Below are 23,786 nucleotides of genomic sequence, written 5' to 3' on the forward strand. Positions count from 1 at the left end.
CCAGTAGTCTCCATTATTCAGTAACACATCTATTAATTATTCCATTGCCCTTCACTACTCAGCAGAAATTAACATTCCAACTACATGTATGTTTTTTTCTGATAAGAGCTACAGCAAACTAGCATGAAATATTTCAGCAGATAAAATGCTACCCTTGGGGAATATAGCTTCCTAAGAGGAGTTCAAGTGAAGTTATCCTTCAAAGAGACGTCTGATGGAAAAAAAGAAAAAAACATTTTTTTGGTTAAAAATGAATGCATTACCCTAATTCAACTACCAGAACAGTTTTAAGGGCCAAAAATTGCTTAGAATTAAAATGTTTCCCTAGGATAATTATTTAAGGATACTTAGAAATAGCAGGTAAATGCAGTATGAAGTGGAAAATGTTTAAAAATTAATGCTGAGTACAAGCATAACTGGTTTAAATACCACCCAGTCCCACTTCTTTTTCAGAAGGAATAGCCTGTGGTTGCATATTAGCAGCTGTAAGTTGAAAGGGACAGATGAACATGGAAAAAATAAATAAATTTTTGTGCTCTGAAACAGAAAAAGGAGAGAGAGAAAACAAGAAAACATGAACTAAGAAAGGCAAGAACTGGGCAAAGGTATGAAAAAAGAATGAAAGAAGCAACAAGGGTAGAGCTAGAAAACAAGGGATAGAGACAGAAGGAAAAGCCAGAAATCAATATGAAATAGTTGGACATCATTACATGCAAAGCGAAAAGACTGTAGAATTCATTCACCAGAAGTGAAAACAAAGGTTGTCTTTTCTACTGTCTTCTCAGAGGTTTTCTGTATAGTACAGATCTTGAAGTGGGGTTTCTGATGCTCCACGCTAGAAAATCTGGTTTCTAAGTCTTCTGCACTTCAGGAAAATATTGTAAAAGTGTTTGTGTTTTCTTTTAAAGATTCTTAAAAAGAGTACATTCTTTTCAATCTCTTCAAGTCATAATCTTCCTTCAGAATTCAGATTTTCAGAAATTATAGCCATGCCAATATCCTGAAATATATTTTCATTACAAACAGTACATCCATATTTTACTAATACCAAAAATGTATGTCCATATACAATAACGGTTCAACTCACTAATGCTGTAACTTGCAGCACTGAGCATTTATTTATTCACTATATTTCTGAAATACATTATTTTCAGGGAGACAGAAATTATCCACCCAAACTTTCTAGGTTTGCTTTTCTCTGCCTAATGCTACGAAACTGTGCTGCTAAATTTAAAACAAGAAATTGTCATGTAGCACAGCACTTATGCCTAGTGCAAGGTTGTACAGAGGATTATGATAAAGTTTCCAAAGAAAACATACTGAAAAATAACAATCTTTTTGGTAATATACTTCAAAAGTATACATGGCTGCAACATTTCTATATTTCGACATTTGCTCTTAGGTATTAACACAAATATGCTCATTCTTCTGGCAATAACACCTCTTATATGCCTGTTCATTTCATGGGCAAAAAGCTAAAGGGAAGAAACAACACTGAAGAAGTCAAGAAGGTGTGTACTAGACAACAGAAAAGGGCCCAACTAGGGTAGAACTGTACCAAAAAAAAAAAAAAAGACTGAGAATCAGATTTTATTTTTGTTCTGAATGAAAAAGTAGGAGTCCATCTGACTCCTGATCCAGAGTCAGATGGATTCAATATAGGTTGTTTTCTTTAAGCAAGTATCTTTGAAAGAGGTATTGACACCTAAGAGAAACATACTGTTCTCTAAAATCTAGGCTAAGAAATGTTAATATTGGAATAACAAAAATGAAGATGACATCATTTAAGTCATCATAAGTGAGGATGCTGATCCAAGATAACATCTTGGATATTCATTTCAGTAATTTAAACAATTACAATATAAAACAAAATACTTGGTATCTGACAGTGGGTAAATTCCACTGAATTTATTTCAGCTTCCTTGTTTTTACAGCCTTTTGGTACATTACCATTTGAAGCTGTGGTATACTCCTAAAGGCTAGTGGAGATGTGAGGAAGGAAAAAAATTTTAAGAATTTGTTTGGGGGAAAAAAACAGCTCTATAAGCATGTCTTTGTATTGTTGATGGGGTTTTGTGGTTGTTGTTTTTTCTCCAAAGCAGATGTAGCCAGCTTTAGCTAATGAGTAAGTAGGTGGAAATTTTGTCCTGCAAGGACAAGAACCTGTGTACATAAGGACAGAGCTCAAACAAATGGTGAGCAAAGTTGTCCAGTCCTACACATCCCACAAAATTGTAGCTTTGCTCCCAGCTAGTAGCAATTTGCTTTTAACTCTTCTCAGTCTTTACTTGCTTACTGCAGCCAGGTTGTATATAAGAGTATCACCGTTTCTTGTTGCCTAATCCCAAGACATTGTATCCCTGTCTAGAGTTGGAATTCTTTCTCGTCTACATAGGCCTGTATTCCCAGTCACAAGCTATTGCTTAAAATCAAAGTAAAATGAATCTAAGCATGTCTTGCAAAGAGTCTTTACCTGCTTTTCCAGCTCCTTTGGACTAACCTTCTGCAATAATTTCTAGTTTAATACAATATTACCCAAGGCTTTGTGTCCACTAAGACTTCTTGCTCTCTCTGTATTCATACAATACTGTCTGCCGCGTGTGGGGTTATTTTTGCTCTCACTGGCTGTTCTGTAGCATCAGTCAGGAAGATGACTGCACTGTTCTGCTTCTTACACTGTGTACTGAGAGAAGGTATTTGGGATGCAAAAATGCAGAAATAACTGAAACTGAAGATAAAACTGATAAACTGAAGATAAAAAAGGGAACATAATGTATCTGCTAAGATGTCTCCATCCATAAATGCTCATGATCTTCATAAGGAGAAGCCTACATTATGTAGCAGGATACATACGTTTAAAAGGTGAGCTTTACTCTTTAATACCACAGGCTCAAATTTATATTGAGAATAGTTACTTTGTAATATGAAAACATGCAAAACTACGATAGAGGAAAGTAAGAAGAGAAGGAAGAGAGAGGATGGCTTTACATTCATGGTAAGTTTCTTTTAATATTTAGTAAGTGTTAAACTGAAAAAGATAGACCTTGTGCCCACCTACAGCCAAGTCTAATCCTTTTTTCTCTGGCAGCGGGGTAAATTGGGATTGCGTGATGTGGCCAAGACCAAATGACCAAAGTTCTAGGGCTACCTATCTTTGGCAGACATGAGGGCTGAGAAGAGGTAGGATAGTTGTTGTCAGCTGGCAAGCATGGGTACTATAGGTGTTACGGTGACACACCTGCATCTTTCATATCTCTCCAAGTTGGCAAGTCCTCCTAGGAATATTGCTGTCTGACTTCCACTGAGCTGTGATTTTTGGTGCCCTCACATGCACACTGTCACAAATAGTAGTAGGAGGAGAGGTTTCTCCTCCTTTACAGATTTCTTTTGAATTTGAGGAACTAACATTCAGTTACCCTGAATAGAAGCAGGAGTGTGGGACTGTGAGAGCCAATTCTCCATAAAGCAACTTCTAAAAGCATTTCTACTTGAACTGCAGTTATCCATCATTCAGATGCATTCCTTTCAGTTTAAAAAAGGTTGTTTGTGTCCCTTGCACTTACCTGAAATCAATCAGCCAAAAGGAATTGCATTATTTGTAGACTTCAGTTTATCCTCCTTAACTTATCAGGGCACCTATCATTTTATTTCTCCTGTGCTTTGTACATGGATAAAACAGACATAATGGCTGCCTATAAAGTAAGATAAGTACTATTCTGTGCCTGGGAGAAAATGGGAAATCTGCTAAAAGCAAAAGTCCATTCCAGGATGAACTGACAATCAAAGAAAAATTCAGCATTTTGTGGCCTTCAGCTGAATTTTCCTTAAGAGATGACTTGCTACTGACCTGTCAGAAATAGATGTCTTTGGAAAGAAAAGACAAGAGGCGATAAAAGCATGCGTGTGCACACCATTTTCTTTCACTTGCTAGAGAAGGAAAGTTTTCTTAATTACTAATATTCTGATTTGGTAATATTTATCACTTCAGTGACAAGAGTAAAATAGTACTCAGTGTCCTAGCTTTGGACCAAGACCTTATTTTGCTAAAGAGCTTCCAAACTGAGTAAAGATAACTCTATATCAGAGACTTCAGTTTTGTTATGAACCAAAGAAGCATCAGATAAGGCAATATAAGCAAATTCAAGTAGCTCACACAAACAGTAATGTAGAATTCGCTGCTAGCAAAAGGTGGGATCCACAGCGGAGAAGTGCTAATCTAGCACAGGGATCAGGTTTTGCAGGTGTTACAAGCAGATCATAATAAAATCTGAGAGGAAAGCAAAAATACCAGTCAATGGATTGGAGTGGACATCATTACATGAGACATCATTACATAAGCAGGACACAAGAGCAGTTGACTATCATAAAGCTCTGTCAAGCACTGCAAACTTGAGAAGGACAAGGTCCCCAAAAGACATTTTATTAGTAGCACTAATTGCCTAAACTTGGTTCAAACCTCATTCAAACAACACATTTGAAAGCTTGCGATCTATGAAAACTCATTGTTCTTTTTACAGCACAGATAATCAGTATATCTGATTTGGTGCCATTACCTGACCCTTTCCAAGGACGCAAGATTGTTGAAACTCTGCAAATTAACCTAATAAATAAACATGGCTAATGATTAGCCAGAATAATAAGTGACCTCAGTTTGTCCTCCACTCACAGAAGGAAAACTGAATGAACAATTCTTAAACAATCCACATTGATTATGCAAGTAAAATTCTCATTTGGGAAGTTTGTCTCACCTCAGTTCCTTGAAAGTCTCTTTCCTGTCCAGGTATTTTTTTACAAGAAAATATTACTAAAAATGAGTTAAATACCAGCTATGAATAAAAAATACAAAGTTCTAAATGAAAAAAAAAAAAAAGGTTCTTTTACAGTATTTGACACATGCTACTTTTCACCATTCTGTTGCATAAAGACTTATGTAAAGATTTGTGACAGTTTCTTGTTTTTACTGCACAACATAAGTCTTTGAACTCACCCTTTCCCCACCATGATTATGAAGGAAGACAGGAGCTGCAGGAACTTTGGTTCCACAAAATATAATCAAAAGGAGATAAAGTTTGAATTTTTTGCTATTTAGATTTTTCATTCTGACTCAATACACTGTGGAAAGATCTATTTACATGTTTAGAGCTGAAAAAATAGCAAAGAAAAAAATAGTTATGAAGAAAAACTGACAATTGAAGACAACAGAAAGGTTGGATTCTTTTTCATAGTCTAATTTTATTTTAAAGTCATTCTGAGAGTGAACTTTTTCTTTTTTCCTCTCCAAAGGCTTTACTCTTTACTTCACTGGTAGCTAAGCTATCATATAAGATTTCTTTAATATCTTCAGAGTATGCAGTATTTTTGCCTTTAAAGGAAGGAATAGGGAAACATTGGGGAAACTTTATAGGATTTCAAAAATCAATGTTCAAAATAATGCCTAAGTAGTGCAGGCATGATACTAGTGGAAAGGGCGAGCATATCATTGCTGTTGCGAGCTAAGAAAAGGCAAACTGATTCAGTGTGATAAGAGATTCACAGTGAAGTTCAGAAAAACGTTCTGTAAGCTGCTACTGAATCCATGTTGCTGTCCTTTGGAGACATGCAGGGCCTGGTTCTATTTTCTGTACTTGGCATCGAACGGTCATTGATTTTTGTAGGAGTTCTGTTTGGTATCTAATGCAGAGCTTGGCCTACAGCTTATTCTAGACGATTTAGTGTAGAATCACCAGTTTTTTGCATTTAACATCCTGGCTCATTTGACGTAGCATACATTTTGTTTGTGCTGTTCAAGGGATTCTTTCAATTTCTGGTGACAAGGACCACAACAAAAAGAATGTTTCATTGAGGCTACCAAGCCTAATATAACTGCATGGGTCTTTGTGCAGCTATGCCACTTCCTTTCACGTAAACCTATATTAAACCATGTTAAGATCTGCAACAGCTAGAAACTACAATCCTCATCCCACAAGGTGTTCTAAGTTTCAAAAATAAAATTATTCATTAAAAAAAAGTGACATTTTATTTTTTTTGGTACAAAACAACTCCAAAGCTTATTTTAAAAGTCAAAATGTTATTTTTTGGAATGTTTCTGAAACATTTCCAAGGTTCATCCACTGCATAGAATCTGGCAGCCCACCAGAAAGTCAGAAAGTTGACAAAAATGTAGAGAAGTGGAACTGGAGACTCTGTAGTCTGCCTTTTGTGGGGCTCTCAGCAGAGGCTGTTAATGTACCTTCCACATGGGTTGCTGGAGCCAGGGGAGTAAAGGGGAGAGGGACAGGAAACCTAGTAAAGTTCCAGTCTATCATGCCACTCACTGAATTGGACTTTTTGTTTTATTATTATTATCAGTGAACCAGTGCTTTAGACACAGAGATAACATATCTGTAAGTTTTTGACTGGGTCTGCCTAATTTCCTGTTCTAGCAGCTAAATTTTAAGAAGCCCCTTTCTCTGCAAGCACCACCACCTGCTTCATGCCCCCTGGGGAGCCAACAGTACCCCGGCCTAAGGAACCTTTGCCTACACCCCAGGGCTGAGATATTTGAGTCATTCCTCCCAGATTTACCAAGGGCCAGTTCTGAAGCTATTCAGCAGACTTTCAATCCCCACTACGAGCACATAGCACTTCATACAACCAAGGCCTCAGTAAGGCAATCCAGCTCGCAGAACTGCTTTCATTTTTCCCTTAATGTTTTTTTCAGCTGCATTAAGCCACCACAGACAGCTGTTGCATGTTAAATCTAAACAGTATCAAGATTTATGCTTTACCATGAGAGGAATATAGGCATATTTTGTACAGAAGTACTATATTAATTGATATTGGCCAAGAGTCAAATGCTCTAGAATGGACAGAATTTACAACTAGAAAAATTCCTTCATTAAAAAAAAAAAAAATCCGTTTCTGCAGCATACTTCTGCCTGTACAGCTGTAAGTTACCATACCTATCCACTCAAATACAGAACTTGAAGGAGTTGATCCAAAGCCCATTGAAGTGAACGCACTCACAGTTTATTGACCTGGACAAACTACTGCTCAGGCTACCTTAGCATTTGATTTTACTGGTGGATATTGATTATTATTCCATGTGACAATTCTTAATTCTGCTTTATTTTTTCTCCACTTCTCACTTTATTATTACAACGTACTGTAGCCTGAACATACAAAGCAGCAGAGGCCTATGCTTGTATTAGTCCACTTGAGCATGAAATTAGTTTGTTGGCTGACAATACTTAACAGTACCCAGGAGACCTAAATATGATACAGGAATACCGGAAGCACCTAACGTAGACTTAATCAACCATACTTAGATTCTTCTTCTAAGGCTCTTATTATTTCATTTACAGCCCTGGATGCACAAAAAGTTACTTTGCATTACACCGAAAGTGTTTTCAAATGTTCTTCTGCATGTGTATCTTCCACTGTCTTCTGAGCCACTTAGCACATATCAGGATGCTTGGATGTGCACGCAGCACATGCTGCATACGTAATACCATCTATAAATGGTACTTCTTTTATAGCAGCAATTGTCACAGCAAGATGTTGTTAATTAGAACATTACCTAAGCAAGAAAGTGGTTGTACTTCCTCATAAGGGTTTGTCATTAATGTTAAATCACAGTGGTATTCTCATAAAAGCCCTAAGACTATAAAGGAATGCAGTATGATTAAGGTTATTACCAGGAATCCAAAGGGCACATTAATGATTTGCCATGTATTAGAAAGTATTGTTGAATTGAACTCTTTTATAGAAAGCTAATATCAGGATGCAAAGCCCTTAAACACTGGACAAATGTTCCAGTGGGTGTGGATTGGACCCTCAATAGGCCTTATTCAGAAGCTTTGTCTGTAGCCTGGCATTCTTCCTACCTAGGAGGTGGCTGTAGAACGGGCACTGCTGGTATGGGCTCTGATGGCTGAGTTGAGTGCAACTGCTTCAGCATCCTCAAACACAGAACCATCAATCAGGCTAAGGCAAAAATACAAATGCGTGAAGGGGAAAAAAAAAAATGCGTGCCTCTAATTTTAAGAAAACTCCAGCAATCAGTGATTCAAAATAATGCACTTCTCGACAGCAGAAAAACCCAAGAGCTGTTTTCTGTTTTCTGATATTGAAATAGGTGCCTGATTCACCATAACACATGCATCATCACACATTCAAATATAAGGTGAATCAATATATTTGCACTTCTCCTCAAGGGGACGTAAAGGGAAGGTGGAGGGAATAAATCAGAAGAATGAAAATACTGATACAAGGCTGACTATAGGCTTGCATGAGGGGTTGTGGCAGGACATTACATTTCAGGAGCTCATTTTAACTACTTTCACAGGATGCGTAAGTCCAAAGCAGGAGAGACAAAGTCTGTCTTTCATCTTAACACTGCACTATGAGCTTCAAAAGTATAATTAAAGCCTGAGTATAGAGCCAAGAGGAATACAGCTTATTAATTCAGATAAATAAATTCATAAGTACAGACCTAGAACATCCCAGGGGACTGAGGGGTAGATATTAATTGTTTTGGGGTTGAGTGTTTTTTTGTTTTTGTTTCTAGTTATCATAAACAGAGTCTAATTTGACTTACAGATAAAGAAAATCAGCCTCAGCTGGTTCTATTACCATAAAGACAGCATCACAACCACAAAACCTATTACCCTCTGTTCTTAGTGGTAGAGGGGAAAAGGAATATGCTATGACTTACAGGGTTTGGCCTGTGACAGAGTGGAACAGACCAATTATTTTATTCTATGAACTCTGTTCTTTCTACTTTTAGAAGAAGGGGCTGTTCCTAAAGATGGACAATAAAGGAGTAGCTGGCTGCACAGAATGTTTTCAGCTGCTCCTTTGTGGCTAGGTCACAACCAGTCATAGAAGTGCCCAGAGCAGAGAAATAATTAACAGATTGTAAAATAGTAGGTTTCACATAGGGTATACAGTGCACCTAAAAGATCATGAAAACAATACCAAAAAATTGTGTCTCCAGTGTTCTGGAGCTGCTATTTCAAGAAGCAACAAATACTGTCATGAAAGGTTAGGAAATGCATCTTTAATTACATAAAGGAATAGAATAAGTGTTTGGGGCTGCTGAGTTTAGTCAGATTTTTTTTTATATTGTACTATTGTACCTGATGAAAACAGTTTTAACCTCTTAAATATATATTTAGAAGTTATTGTAAAGCATGCAATATTTATGCAGACAATTTTTTATAGATCTTTTTCTTTTTTATGTTTTTCCATGTAATTATGTAGTAGGGACACAGTCTACGAATGGTAAAATCTCAAGTTCTTTGAAGTTCCTAGGCAGCAGTGATGGACTTCGAATAAAACACACCCTATAAAATTTCTAACAACCAGACAGTGAAATACTCAATCTCGTAAAAGCAACCTGGTGATTTTTCTGAACTGATTCTTTATCACATTATAGCACTTTAAATATTTAACTTTATATGCAGAAATAGAGAAAAACAGTTGAAAAATGAAACATTTGTCTACAGTTCTTTGAAACAGGGAATTTCTTAATTCACTATCATCTTGAATTGTTTAAGCAATGGTAAATTGTTATTTATTTATAAAAGATCCAGCTATAAACAATTATTGTTGGATCTTTTCTTATACCATTATTAGGCAAACTTCTGCTCGGTACTACCTATTTTAAAGAAAAGTCCCTGCTCTTCCTTTGCAATGTCTATGAATAGTTCAAGAAGAGATTCCTTCCTCATTTCACTTTATATTTTTATGCACGCTGCTGAGAACCTGCGGTCTGAACTCTGAGATGACTTGAGCTGTGGTTGTAACATCAAGGTTAATACCACCAACTTTAGGGCAGTCCATTAGTCGTAGTTTACACCAGTAGAAGAGAAGTTATCAAAGCATATAGTCTTCAAGCCTTTCATTAGACATGCTTTTGGCTTCAATCTCGTAAGAGCCTCAGTTGCACCAGTAAAACAAAGCTTCCCTATTAACGTCTGCTCTTTTCCAAACTAGTAAGAAAGAAATTTCCTCCATTCTGTGTTTTAGAAAAAAAAGGATGGGGGAAGCAGATTTTCCCACAGCTGTTACACTATCCTACATAGCCTTGGTCGTGAAGCTGCTTATGCTGTCTGATTCCCCAGTGGCCAGCTGTCAGGTGGGAAGGGGGAGCTCAGCCTTAGAGTTTAGAAACCTGATTTACAATTTAACTATCAACAGAATATCTAAAACCAGTTTGAATAATTTTGAAAAGTAATGATAATCCCTAATATTTCCAATATGATTAAGATAAGAATTGACAGACCCCTTTTTAATAGGGAAGCACAGAAATGGTTTTTACTCATAAAAAGCACAGCATGATTTATTCAAAGCTTGATTCTTCATTAAAGTTACAGGACTGTGCATGTCACAAATGGTTAAGGTTTTGAAATTCTTTGTGGATTATTCACTGAAATTTGCATTGCTACACAGCGCAAACTATTTTTGGATTCTGCATAAATAGAATATCTAATATAGAATTACATTATAATGAAATATGCAATAATGCAAGTACTCATAAAGTTCTTTTCATGTACTTCAGGCATCCAAAATTCTCAAATGCATAAAATATGATTACACTTGCTGCACAAATGACTGCATATCAGGTTCACTCACATTTAACTAAAACTCAGATTTGAAAATGTATATCTATGTGTACATATACAGTATGCTAAGACATAGTTAAACTGCTATTAATATTTTGCATCATGGCCAGAGGGAAAGTGGAGCAAATAAAGATGTGGTTGGCCTGTAGGGCTTGGTCCTTCTAGCTAAACTAGAGGCTCATATTTTGTGATATGCAGAAAATGCTATTTATTAATGATCCGTGAAAATGCATATAAAACAGCCTTGGATCTGATTGTTCCACAGGTTGCTACCCAAATTTAAAGAAGCAATGTATAGTTTTTATGTTTTCTTATCTGCTACTCAATTCAACAACACCTTACATTTTAAAATACAAGGAAAGAATAAAAATAACGTGAAAAATACGTAAGTATAAAATACTTACATACTCCACATCAAATGTATGAATATTTTTCAACTCTGTCTTTTCCCTCACTTTCATTCTCAATTACATAATGGTGCAGCCTCAGCAGCTGTATTCATATAGAAACAACACAGCCTCACTAGAGGCTGATTGGTATCTTGCCTGCTAGGATAATTTTCTCAGGAAACAGCAACAATTAATTCAACCCCTGTTGGTCCAAGAGGAACCAAAAATCCCAATTGTCACTTCTCAGATGAGTGCTTTAACACCTAAGCTATTATGTTTAAAAAGAAAAAAAAAGCCAGTAACTCACCTGGCAGCTGAGATTTTTTGGTTCAGTTCACTGCTGTCTCAATGAGTTAGGGATGGCACAAGGACACCTAACTTAGCATGTCACTCTGGGAAACAAGGCATAAATGAAATATCTCCACAACCACCTCCAAACTGCAGTGATTCGGAGGTGTCTGCCTCTTTGATGTCTCCCTCCCCAGCCCAGATTGCCTCTTAGAGTGCATAGGGATAGGATTAGGAACCTATAGAAATTTCTAGCTAAAAATGCAGATGTCTCATGGTTTGTTCTTAAATCTGCTCATTTTACTGTAATATATATCTTCATTAATATATCCATGAACATAAAGGAGCATTGAAAATTATATTTTTATTGTAACTTTTTATATGACAATATATATACTCCACATCTCTATATGTTTTTGGTTTATGCTCTGTTGCTGCAGATTCAACAAGGCAGCCATGTATTTATGGTGCCATCTTTACTTTTGCACTTAGGAGAGCTAGATTTTTATTTATTTATTTATTTTTAAGTATAAAGATGTGACTGCTTACAAGTATGAATACAAAATGAGCATAATGTCTTAGACATAATGCTTACTAGGTCTTTATCGACATACCTATCCTTCGTACAGCACAGAACAGTGATCTGTGACCTTTTCCAATAAGAATGGACTGATAACATTTTCCTAACATCAGACGTGTCTGATCAAAATAGTCAACCCTTGCACCAGACCTTCCCGCACTCGGTCCAGACATGTAGTGTTCCTTCCAGAAATGCACAACACCTATTTAGGGGCATTTACAGCAATATTCCTCTTGCCAATCTGGCACAAACATTATGAACATCTGAGGTGTGATTTCATGCACAGAGCGTCAGGTCCAATCAACACAAATGAACAAAAATGCCTGCACCTTCTCTAGCAAGCAGACACATGCTCTCCCAGCCTCTACACGCAAGGCAACTGCAATCTAACAGTCACACTCCATACAAGTAATACCAAGGCTGAGCAACTATCTCCTGAGTGCACACAGCAGGGAAAGACCAACTAAGTATGCTATGAGATGCAGTGAAGAAGCTACAGCAAATAGCCAAGGATCAGAGGAGGCTAGAAGCTCAGGGCAAATGCAACACATGCTCACAGGCCTTCTCAGGAACTCCTCATAACATGCAACATCTGGGAGCAGCTCCCAGGACCTTCCCTGAAAAGTGCACACTTCCCTAGGGCAGGGAATTCCCACAGGAGAAGCCTCAGCAAGACCTTTACACCCAAAACCTCCCTCCTCAAGCTTCTGAAACAGGCTGAGGAGATATGGTTATGAGCTTGTCACTACAGATAGGCATTTTCTGCTCAAGCTTTCAGGGGTAAGTAAAAAGAAAATTCAGATTCTACAGAGCAGTTCATCAATGGCAGAGCAAATAGCTATGACTCAGTTTATCACAAACAATAACAGAACAGGAATTAACATTAATAAGCTAATGCTTCATCTGATTGTGTGGGTTTTTTCTTTTAATCTCATTTCTAATTAATTTTGACAGATTGAATTAAAACGCTCATTTGCTTTGCATTTCATGTGCATGGGGCCCTTCCTGAAAATTTCCTCTCATAAGGTTTTATGTTGTCAGCACCAGCCTTTGTGAGCCCTTTTTCTTTAGCACACTGGAGGATTAAGTGCTTATTTCCATTTGTTAAATGTTTTTGATCTATTTTTGATCTTCCTGTTTCTCAGGAATTTTTTTCTGCTTTTTATTTTGTTGTCAGTTTTTAAATGTAGAAGCTTTACTTTGACTTGAATATTAATGCATAAGTTCCCAGTTTGGCTGTGGAGCCCCCTCACCATATTCCTTTAGAAAAGCCTTCCCGTGTTACTTCCAGCTGCGACACCCAGGACCAGGCCTCCAATCTATCTCTGTACTTTCTGTCAAAACACTTGCAAGAAACATTTCTGGGGTATTTCGGCTGGAATTAACAAGAGAAGACTGATTTCCTACGGTATGCATTCCTGCTCCTGACAGAGTCAAGGAGACGGGCTGCTTCAGGAGAAAAATGACTTTTCTGGCATTCTGTTCTCCTTGTGATGTATGAATAGTTCTCATTAGCATTAATTTGGATTCTAGTTGCTTACTAGGTTGGGTGTAAGCTCCTCAGCAATTAACATTTTTTAGAGCTACTGTGTGCAGAACTGCAGCCATCAAACAATGCTCAAGACTAATTCTAAATCTATCACACGCATTCAAGAGATTATTGGATTCTTAAGTTTCCCTACCCTATGTCTTAATACCTGCAGTTCTGATGACTACTGCTAGAATGCACACGTTTCAGGGAAATAAAAGCAAAAGAAAGGAGAATTTCTCTAGCAACAAATTCCACAATAAATGACAAAGCTTGGAAGGTCATAGGGTATAATGATTCTGCAGAGAATTTCAGCTAGTCCCCTTAGACCGTGCATTAATTGCATTTGTAACAGTTGTGTTATCTGAGCCTAAAGGTGACTTCTTTTCTTTATTTTGTTTGTCCTGCCTATTTGATGTTCTATTTTAAAACTAGGGTTACACAAATTGTTATGAAAAGAGCATACAGGAAAAGTATAGAGATGAGTTACATGCAAAAAAATAACATGCATTCCCTGCCATCTTGTATTAGTGTCAATAAAACAACACACGACCCAATGAAAAAGTAAATCCAAAATAAGTCCCTTGGAATGAGTGGAATTGATATGACTCCTGACAGAATTTAGCTCTTGTTCCAAGTGCTAAATCCAGCACAGATGGACTCAGTTACTCTGCATTAACACTGCTGTAACTGGGGGCAGAATTTTCCTTGGTGATTCCTTCCTGTTGTCTCACTGCGTTATGAAAACGGATGCAAGGGTGGCCTGCCTTGAAGAGTGCATGGTTCAGTGTACACTGCAGTGTTGATCCATAACTATCACTATCTGGGAACAATAGTCAAGGTCACGCGCATCCTGCACTGACCAGTGGATGGGTAGATATCTGAGCCCCGCTGTACGCAGGCTCTGGTCCTCTTTCACAAGAAGGTGCTGAAATAACTATTCCTGCTTCCTTTTCACCAAATGATTAAGGTTGGCAGGGACCTCCAGGGGCCATCTGGCCAAACCCCCCTGCTCAAACAGGGGCATCTAGAGCAAGTTGCCCACAACCATGTCCAGGCTGCTTGTGAAGATCTCCAAGGACGGAGACTCCACCACCTCTCTTTTGCCCCAGGCACAACAGAAATCATAGAAACTAAGCTTAAAGGAGTTCTGGCACTGGAATTGTGCTTGCAGTCAATTTCTACTACAGCCTGAGCTACTTTACTGTGATCTGCTCTGAAAGCTGAAGCAAGCCCAAGCTGAGCACAAGGAACCTGAGAACACCAGGGCACCTGCACACAGAGCCAGCCGGCCCACCAGAGGCCTGCAGAGCAGAGGCCTGACCTGTTGGCATGCATCATCCCACAGGGGAGGGACCAGCTTCAAGTTCTGCAACCTAACTAAAGTGCTCTACGTGATCTAAGATGCTTTCACAAACATATACAGAGTTTTTAACATAATATACATAGGCTATTTATAAGTTGTATGGAAAAACAGCACAGAAAACAGGCAATGTAAAGGAGTCAGACATATTAAGGAGAGACACATCTCTTCAGGGCGTGTGTGTAAAAGTTATGTAGTTAATGGGAATATAAGTAAAAACTTCATTCAGCTTCAGTCTTCCCTTAAGATTCCTACATTATTAAATATATCATGACAAAATGTAAGGGAAATTATTACTGACACACTAGGAAAAAAACAAGCAGCCTATATTTAAAGCTGTATTTATTCAGTTATATCTTCTCTACTCACAGATATGATGGCATTTTAAAATAATATATAACCCATTTTTTTCTGAAATGCCAAACCATGCTAATATACTGCAACTGGGAAGCTGATAATACTCTTGGCTGCAAAGTTAACCTGCAAATTGCAAGCCAAAACTAACGAGTGCAGCCATACAAAGACAAGGTGATCTATTAACTGTGTGAAATAGGAACAGCCACCTTCTCAGCAGGAAGTTAACTCTAGGGGCTTGTTATTGTGATTTCCAAAGGAAAAGGAACATTGTTCAGTTGGAAGCAAACAGCTGATCATGATTTGTAAATCTGCTTTAAAGCCATGAATGATGAATCAAGCTCTGAACGATCATTAACCATCATTTCCCTGTTTTATCCTTCCCATGCTGGCATTTACAGATTGAAAGTTAACCATTTCTGGTCCTCTGTTTGGGGTACAGAGGACAGTTTCATTCTCCTGGTAAAGGAATATATTCACCCTTTTTCTTTAGCATCCTTATTTACTCACACTGATTAAGATTAATTATCTGAGTTTCTGAGCATGTATCTAAAACACCTGCACCTTCATATGTTCAAAATTTCCTTCAGTTCTGAGAAACAGGTTAGCGATATTTCTGCAGTCAGCACAGCACTAGTCTTTTCATTGGATAGCCGAATTCCTTCCAAGACATTTGTTGAAAATGTATCTGCTTTTTCCCTCATGATCTAGTAAATCTTCAACTGCCATAACCATATACGTTAATACCAATACAACAGTATAGCCAAAATTCTTTAGTGTTGTTGGTTTTGTTAGTGAATATTAAGGAGTTCATATTTCGGTATTTCATTCCAATCCTCTGATTCTCAGTGAAGCACTGCATCTCTTCACTTCTCCAATTCTTGCTCCTCTTCTGCCAGTATCCAGTTGCAATTGTATAGTTCCTCTACCTCTTTCTGTATTTTGTGTCCACCTGAGTTTGAAAGGGCCTTAAATCTGTAGCTCAGCTCAAGTCGGAATTTTCAATAGACTCAGATGTTTTCATGTTAGAGCTCTTAATTTTCCTCTCTGCTTTTTGATATTTCTTTTTTTTTTTTCCAAAACAGACTATGGCTACTAGTAAAATATGTTTTTCAGGATGCTGTTCTATTTTTAACAGATGACCTTCAGTTTAGGTAGATACAGCTAAAAAAAAATATAGTAGCAAAAGACCAGACAAAAACACAATCATTTATTCCATTATCTCATAAGATCTAGGTTTCTCTGTGCATACCTCACATCCCTTACTGAGGATGCGCACACCCTCAATCTTACAGCATGACTGTGACATTCTATGATAACTATTTATGGGTAGTACCAAAAGAAGTACAGAAAATGAAAAAAAAAATCAGAATATACCTCACTGTTTGGTGAGATGCACTTGTGGCATCTCAAAGTGATGGGAAAAGTGATAGGGAAAGCTCTAGTAAGCATATGAAGGAAGACTACGTGTTCTCCATATGATGAAACTCTAGTCGACCTAAAGGAGTTTGGAAATTGAAACAGCAGGCTTTGTTGGAAAGAGGTAAAAAAAAAAAAAAATCATGGTTCATGGCACAAGTCAAAGGTCAAAGTTAGCAAGGCACAAAGTACAGTGCCTTTTAGATCTGCCTGTATCAGTAGACAAAAAAGCTTTATTGTAAGTATATGTTTTTAAGCTCTCATTCTACCATCTATAAACACTTGCCTAGCATTTTGTAGTTGCAACAGGCTTCCAATAAATACTCATCCTTTAGGAGCATAGCTGTAAAACCTATCTTTTCAGAACCCTTTGGGCCTAGAGTATCTAACCACAGGTCAGATATTAAATTGCTGCCAGAACTGAGATTGCAACACAACCACTAGATACCATATGTAATGTTTTCAGCCTCTGTGAGACTGTTGTAACTATTGTCTACGAGCAATAATTTTTCTCCAAAAGGTCTGAAGGGACTCTTGTAAAACGTGAAGAGTTGAAACTTGGATAAACATCATAAGTCATGCTTCCTTAGAACAATTTAAAATAAGTCTGTAAGATCCTTTCATTATGGCCATCCTACAGCATCTTTGATCTAAATTTCTGCATGTTTAACATCACTTAAAAACAACCTGCATAAAAGAAACAGTATTCTAGTGACCTCCAACCTGTAAGTTAAAAGATCTCCATCAATCAACAAGTATTTGATTCGCATTATTGTTTTTATTGGAATCATCCATTTTCTCACTCAAACCATTAGTGCAACATTTTCAACAGGCTTTCAAGATGCATCATGACTGGCTTTAGAAGCTACACGCAGACACATTTTCCAGACACACAGTAGTATCATCTGTTTGTTAACCTTCTTCCTATACAATAGTGTGATAAATGACATGAATGAGCTGTATGCAAAAACCAAGTACAACCTTTTTCATAAATATTAATCCAGCCATAGGCAATATAATAGAGCTCCAAACTGGGACATTTAAAAGCTCTCCATTTACTTTAGTAAGGTGATTTCCATAATTACACACAGGGTCTACCACCATTGTAATTATCCCTGTTCTTCCCCATAAAGAGCCATTGCCATGTTTCAAAGTGACGCATAAGGGGAGCAATATAGGATCACATATTTAAGTGTAGCTCTCCACCTCCAGCCTGAAAATTGCAAGCTGGTAACCTTGTGATTCAGAATAACCTGCTGCGGTATTTTCTCCATCTGTCAATACCTGGAGAAGTCTCAATGGCATAGAACAAAATACCTTTCTCAACCATCGGTTGCTTTGATACAGCAAGAACAGGGAAAGTGCTGCCCACTGCTTCATTAACAAAATTGCCTCTCGGTAATCTGTGAAATACCAAAGTAGCTAAAATCCTCTTTAGCCTTACTGTTTCATGGTGGTTTCTCCCACCCCACCCCTCATTCCCTCCCCCCCTTTTTTTTTTTTTTGCAAAAGCACCAAGTTGTCTTCCATTTGCAAATCAGCACTTCTCCGTATAAATGTATTCAGTTTGTTTTGTTTAGAGACTTTTAAAGATTTTGTTTTTCACAATTCAAGCGCAAGTCTCTCAGGGCTCCTCATTCTTCACTGAGACCACCAGCATGGCTGCTGCTTAGGAAACTGCAAGTTACAATACCAGCAGGCCATCAGTAACAGTCACTGGAGAAGGCAAATGGCTAAGCTTGTGTGAACGGAAACCAATTTTCTGATTTTCATAAGCATTTGATAATGTCCTGCTAATGAAACTTAACTTTCTCTTTACTCCTGATAGATGAGAGCATGCTCTGCATCTTACTTAATTTAAGGGCTATGACAACTCTTGCATGCTTGCTCTACTTCTGGCAGTATGGTGCCTATCCTGAGAACAGGGTGCATTCCCTAACAGTCCTATCCTGGGAACGGGGTGCATTCCCTAACAGTTGGCCCACCCTGAGCCGTGCTGCTCCTGCCACTGCACTGCCACAAGCTAGCTAACATAACACTCAGCAGGAGCTGCCAAGGCTGCAGTTGCACTGAGGTATCAGTGAATCTGGGGAATAAGTGACAAATCAGAAAAATGAACTTTGGCATTTCAACAACAAAAAAAGGTCCTGGCTCACAGAGCTGATAGCTTTTCAGAAGAACAATCCAGCTCACCCACTCCCTTTTCCACCCTCTCTCTGCACAGTCCATGCAGTTGGGAAACCCCAGATGCTGTGCCCTATGGCTGCACGTCCCCAGGGGCAGCAGCACCCCAAATTCCCCAGCACAGGGCTTTGGCAAAGTCCACCTGCTCACCCTATTGGAAACAACTGAGCGCTTCCTGTGCTCACTGCAGTTCCCATGATAACTTCAGTCTCCAGCACTGGTGTGTGAGCATGGAGTGGGCAGGAGGCATTACTTGTCCTTTTTACCAAAATTAATAATGGTGGGATACACAGATTTTTTTCCATCAGTAGTTTGCTATTTTTCTTTACTCAGATGTTCTTCTAAAAGCAACTCCTCCTCTTCTGTGATTACAAGAGGGTAGAAATGTAATTCTTTCTATGGGAGTATTCTGAAGACTGAAATTTCACTCAAGTACTTTAAAAATTGTCCGTGGCTGGTTCCCACACCATTGATTCTATGCCATGTGACATCAGGAGATATCATCTACTCCTGAAAATGAATCACTTTCCCTAATGATTGGCATTTTCACCAATGAGCAATCATTCCATGAGATGCACATGTCAAGACAGTAGGCAAGTCCGTTTTCGTGCTGCTGCTACATGTCTTAATTTTGTTAGTACAGCTTGGACATAAATCAAGGGTATTACAAAACAGTCAGGATATTTTTCTTTAAGAATGACTAATTTAAGGAGGAAAACTTCACAAAATATTCAAGAGTTACTGAATCATAAATTCTCTGAGGTTTAAATAGGAATCCTTAGCAACCCCTATTTTACTTATATTTAAAGCATAGGATAGATGTTTGCAAGCTAAAGGATCATAGGCTTTACTTCCAGGCTGCTGAACAGTTTCACTGCATAACTTTGCAGGAGTTGTGTGGGTCATGAACAGCACCACTAAAATCAAGAGGAGCTTTTCCATCCATTTTAATACATGCAGGCCTGGGCACGCAGTTTTCGAGCCAAAGCTCTGTAATGGATATTGCAGTAGAGACTCAACACGGGTCTCAAAGCACCTCACAATATTTATTCTTTCAAATTCACCCATGATGTAAATATTACTGTTCCCTTTCTGCAGCTGAATAAACCACAATACACAGTAGTTAAGATACCGATTGTTGACCCAGATGTCTATTTCTACAGATGCAGTGACAATAAATTGCACCTGTAACTTTACCTTCACAGATGATTCACACTCTTTATAAGAAATTTCTTTTAAATTGTGTACTTGCCAAGAGATGAGAAAAATGTTTGTGCTCTGGTAGACAGTCAAGAGAGAACAGAAATGTTTAAAAACGGTGGAAAGAAAGAAAAACATTAACTTGATAGATCCTGTATAGAAGTCCTGCTTTTGCTCTTAAGTACTAGAGAGATTTTAAGACATTAAGCTAAAATTGGAATCCTCTGCATAATCATAGTTATATCTGCCTAACATCTGCCTAATCAGAGTTATATCTGTGAACACATCAGAATATCGCATTACACAATTTATGTATAAAAGAAAAAAGAAACTTCAAGATATTCCCAAATAATTTCATTAAAGAAAAAGTAAAAAGACTGCATGGAAACATTTCAGGAGCATTAGACATCCCTATTTGCTATTGTTCCAGCTCTCATCAAAATTTTCTCATCAGATTTCATGTTGACTAGAGAAGAAAGCTGCAAAACTGGCCAGTGAGCATTTCTTATGCTGGCTGATTGATGGCTGCTGGCAGGGTCAGTGTTCTTGCTACGAAAAATTAGAAGAAACAACAGAACAAGAAGTACATTTTATAATTCAGCTTTTGTGCACTTCTTATGTAGTTGGAGAGCCATTACCTTCATACAGATGAAGTGATGAAAACACAATAATGCTGCTGTTATGTAAATGTTACTGCCATTGCATAAATGAGGGACTGAAGGTTTCTATATGTACAGATACACTGCTCTGTCAAAATAACGCTTTTTTGTAATACAGAGGAAAAATAGAGGGGGGGAGGAATCCAATGAAAGCAACTGAATCAATAAAGATAGTGGAAGAAAATCTTAGTCCCATCAGAACAGGTGGAAATATTACCACTGGCATCAGTGAAGTCAGGATTGCACTGTACCTCTATAACTGGATTGAAAGCTCTTCTTTTTGAATGCTGAGTAATGTTGACAGTGAAATATATTTTAAGTGACAACAAAAGGCAATTTTCTAGCAGACGGGATTCTGAATAAGGTCAAGCAAAACCATACATAAGCTTGAGATCAGGTTTAATATAGCCTTTTGGACCTGAAAATGAGGGAAATTTTCCTATTTGCAACTAAGAAGTACAAATTTTGGAAAACATCTTCCTTGACCTACTTGTACGTGGAAGCCTGATGGTTTCAGTGGACTTCCTACTGAGATGAATTCTAATAGCATCTGTCCTTTCCAAAATGTACACGCTTGCCAGCATTACAGTATCCATATTTTTCTACTGCTATGCACACGAATACGAAATACGTTTTAATATTATGCAAAGAAACACCTTACAGTAGCTAAAAATATAATGGTTCCTTAAAAATGACATAACCATTTGACATGCCATTTAAAAACTCACGTTAAACTTCTGTCCTTTCCACAAGTGGTTGTTATTACATTTCTCTTCTCACCTTTTTTCCGTTGTAAGAGAGAAACTGATGCATGTGTTTTCTGAGGGGAATGATTCACTGGTTTCTACAGCTGGAGTGCCAACCTTGACTATCCTTGGAAAACCCAAATGAGCACTGATGAGCATATGGTTATTTGAGAGGTGCTGTGCATTTCTCTCACTTCAGCTCTTATCAGGTGACATCATTTACCTCTGCAGTAATCTGATTAGGGGAAAGTGATTCTAGAGTACCAGAGCTGGTGAAATGGGACTGAAACACACCTTGTTGCATTGTGCAGATGACTAAGAATATTAACTGCATTTGGCCTTTACTAGTTGACAACTTTTTAAAAAAGGTTGAAGCCTATGCAGAATGCTGCTCTTTGAGAACCTGATTTATCTCACATATCAGGCTGCCATATAGAAGCTTCATAAATGAACTGAATAGATCCAAGCCCTGGTTCTTAAATAACATTCCTAGACTTAGAAGAAATTCCAGAGTCCATGTGGCACAGCCCTATGCTTCGCTCCTCTTAATCTGCATTTCATGACATTTTCTCTTATTTTACTATATTTGAATCCTGTCTTTAAAAAAAAACTAGACTGATAATTCTCTGCTAAAAACATGCCGAATGCCAAAATGGAATAAATTTAATTCCTTGTGCAACCCAAAGTCCTGACAGAACTGCTAACTGATAAATCTTATTTCTGTCATAATAATTGCCTACAAATGATCCACAGCAGAGCAAGAATCCTTGGTCAGGTAAGCAGCACGGGGCGAGATCAGACCCTCTCAACTCTCCACTGTCATACCAGCCCTATGCACAGCTGTCTACTTTGAGCACAATAAAATCATCCAGTTGTAGCCTTCCTTGCTGCTGGATGAAGTCTTCACGTGCACCTTTCTGACTTAGCACAGAGTTAGAAGAGCTGCAGGCAGGACCCATGGCAGGTTCAGGGCCTGCCGTACTCACGCTGCACTACTTACAGTGAGGGCTGTCAGGGGCAGCTTCAGACCATAATGGAAATACATTAATTACAATAATGTCTTTCAGTATTTGTTGAAAGAGACAGGTATAAAGGAAATGGACTGTAGCTTTGAGAAAATTCAGCTTCTAGTAAGCACTGTAAGGGCCAAAATAATTTGACAAATTTCAGAGGATTCTCCTTACTTGCTGCCACAATGAAAGTACAATAAAGTCCCACAGTGTGTTTACCAGGCTCCCTGGAAGTAGCTACTCCCATGTCCGTACCTGAGAGCTCACGAGTATCCAGATCGCCCAGGATAACAGATAGTCTGAACTTGAAGTGTCAGAAATCCATACCATAAGAAAATGATGTGGCCAGCAGAGTGCTTAAGGGCATTCAGACTACATCAACTGCCCTCCCCACAAACTGCTAGAAAATCTTTGGTTAGCTTTCTTGGTTTTTCTCTATCTAGGCTATGCTTTTGTCTCTTTCTTATTCTATCTATACATAGCAACTAGCAAAATGCAGTCAAGACTGTCACAAGAACCTCCAAATGTTTCTATAATGAAAATACAAACATCATAAACATACTGCCACAAATCTCAGTCTCTTCCATACCTTAACTAATCCACAAACCTAAAATAAACTCATTAATATCAATACCTAATTGGACAAAACTCCTGTGTAGTTCTTACTGTGATTCAAATGTTGCCCTTCAGTATTAGAACAGCCCAACACGCATCTGTGACCTTAAATTAAGACTAAGTAGGCATTTTCTAAGATCAGTTGGGTCAGGTTTGGTTTGGTTTTGTTTTAAAAAAGAATTTTTTCAGAGTATCACTCTGAATGCCTCAGAAGGCATTTTGGTGGGTTTTTAGTTGTTGTTCTTGCTTGTTTGGGGGTTGTTTTTATTTTGATGTTTCCTTTATCATTTTCAAGGTTTCCTATAGGGAGGTATGTCATCTTTGGGCACCTTTATTTCACATATTTCTGTGAAGCAGAAAATACCCTCTGCCAATTTGAGACAAACTGCCACCAACAATGTTGGTGTAGGTACATTTACCAACCAGATTAAGATGACCGTCTTGAAGACAAGCTTGTTTTCCTTTCAAGCTTCTTAATACTATGTCCTGGCACAATACCCCAACTGCATGTCCATAGCTGCAGTATCTGCTATGCAGGAAGGAATAAGCTTCTGTTACTCTGATAGGTGCAAAAGGCGTGCATCTCATGAACTTCAGAACAGAAGGTAGTGTCATTCCACATTTTATTGACTAATCATTTTCCATTTTAACAACTCTTTTTTTTTTTTTACAAAGATGTAGATATATACTATACTATCTGAATACCTCTAATGAGAAGTATTTCAGTGCTCTTCATAGGAGAACCAGAATGTGTCTCAAAAAACATCAAATTACATATTGAATGAATAATGATATATAATCATTTTAAACCAGCTAATGCACAAGCCATTCATCCCTTAATACT

At 37.9% G+C, this 23,786-nt stretch overlaps 1 protein-coding gene across 3 annotated transcripts in view; it reads left to right on the forward strand.

The window, feature by feature from the left end:
- SLC9A9 (solute carrier family 9 member A9) overlaps positions 1–23,786 on the forward strand; it is a 219,139-nt gene that overhangs the window by 163,730 nt on the left and 31,623 nt on the right. The window lies entirely within an intron of this gene.

The sequence above is a fragment of the Anser anser genome (genome assembly GCF_964211835.1).
Source record: "Anser anser genome assembly, chromosome: 9".
NCBI lineage: Eukaryota > Metazoa > Chordata > Aves > Anseriformes > Anatidae > Anser > Anser anser.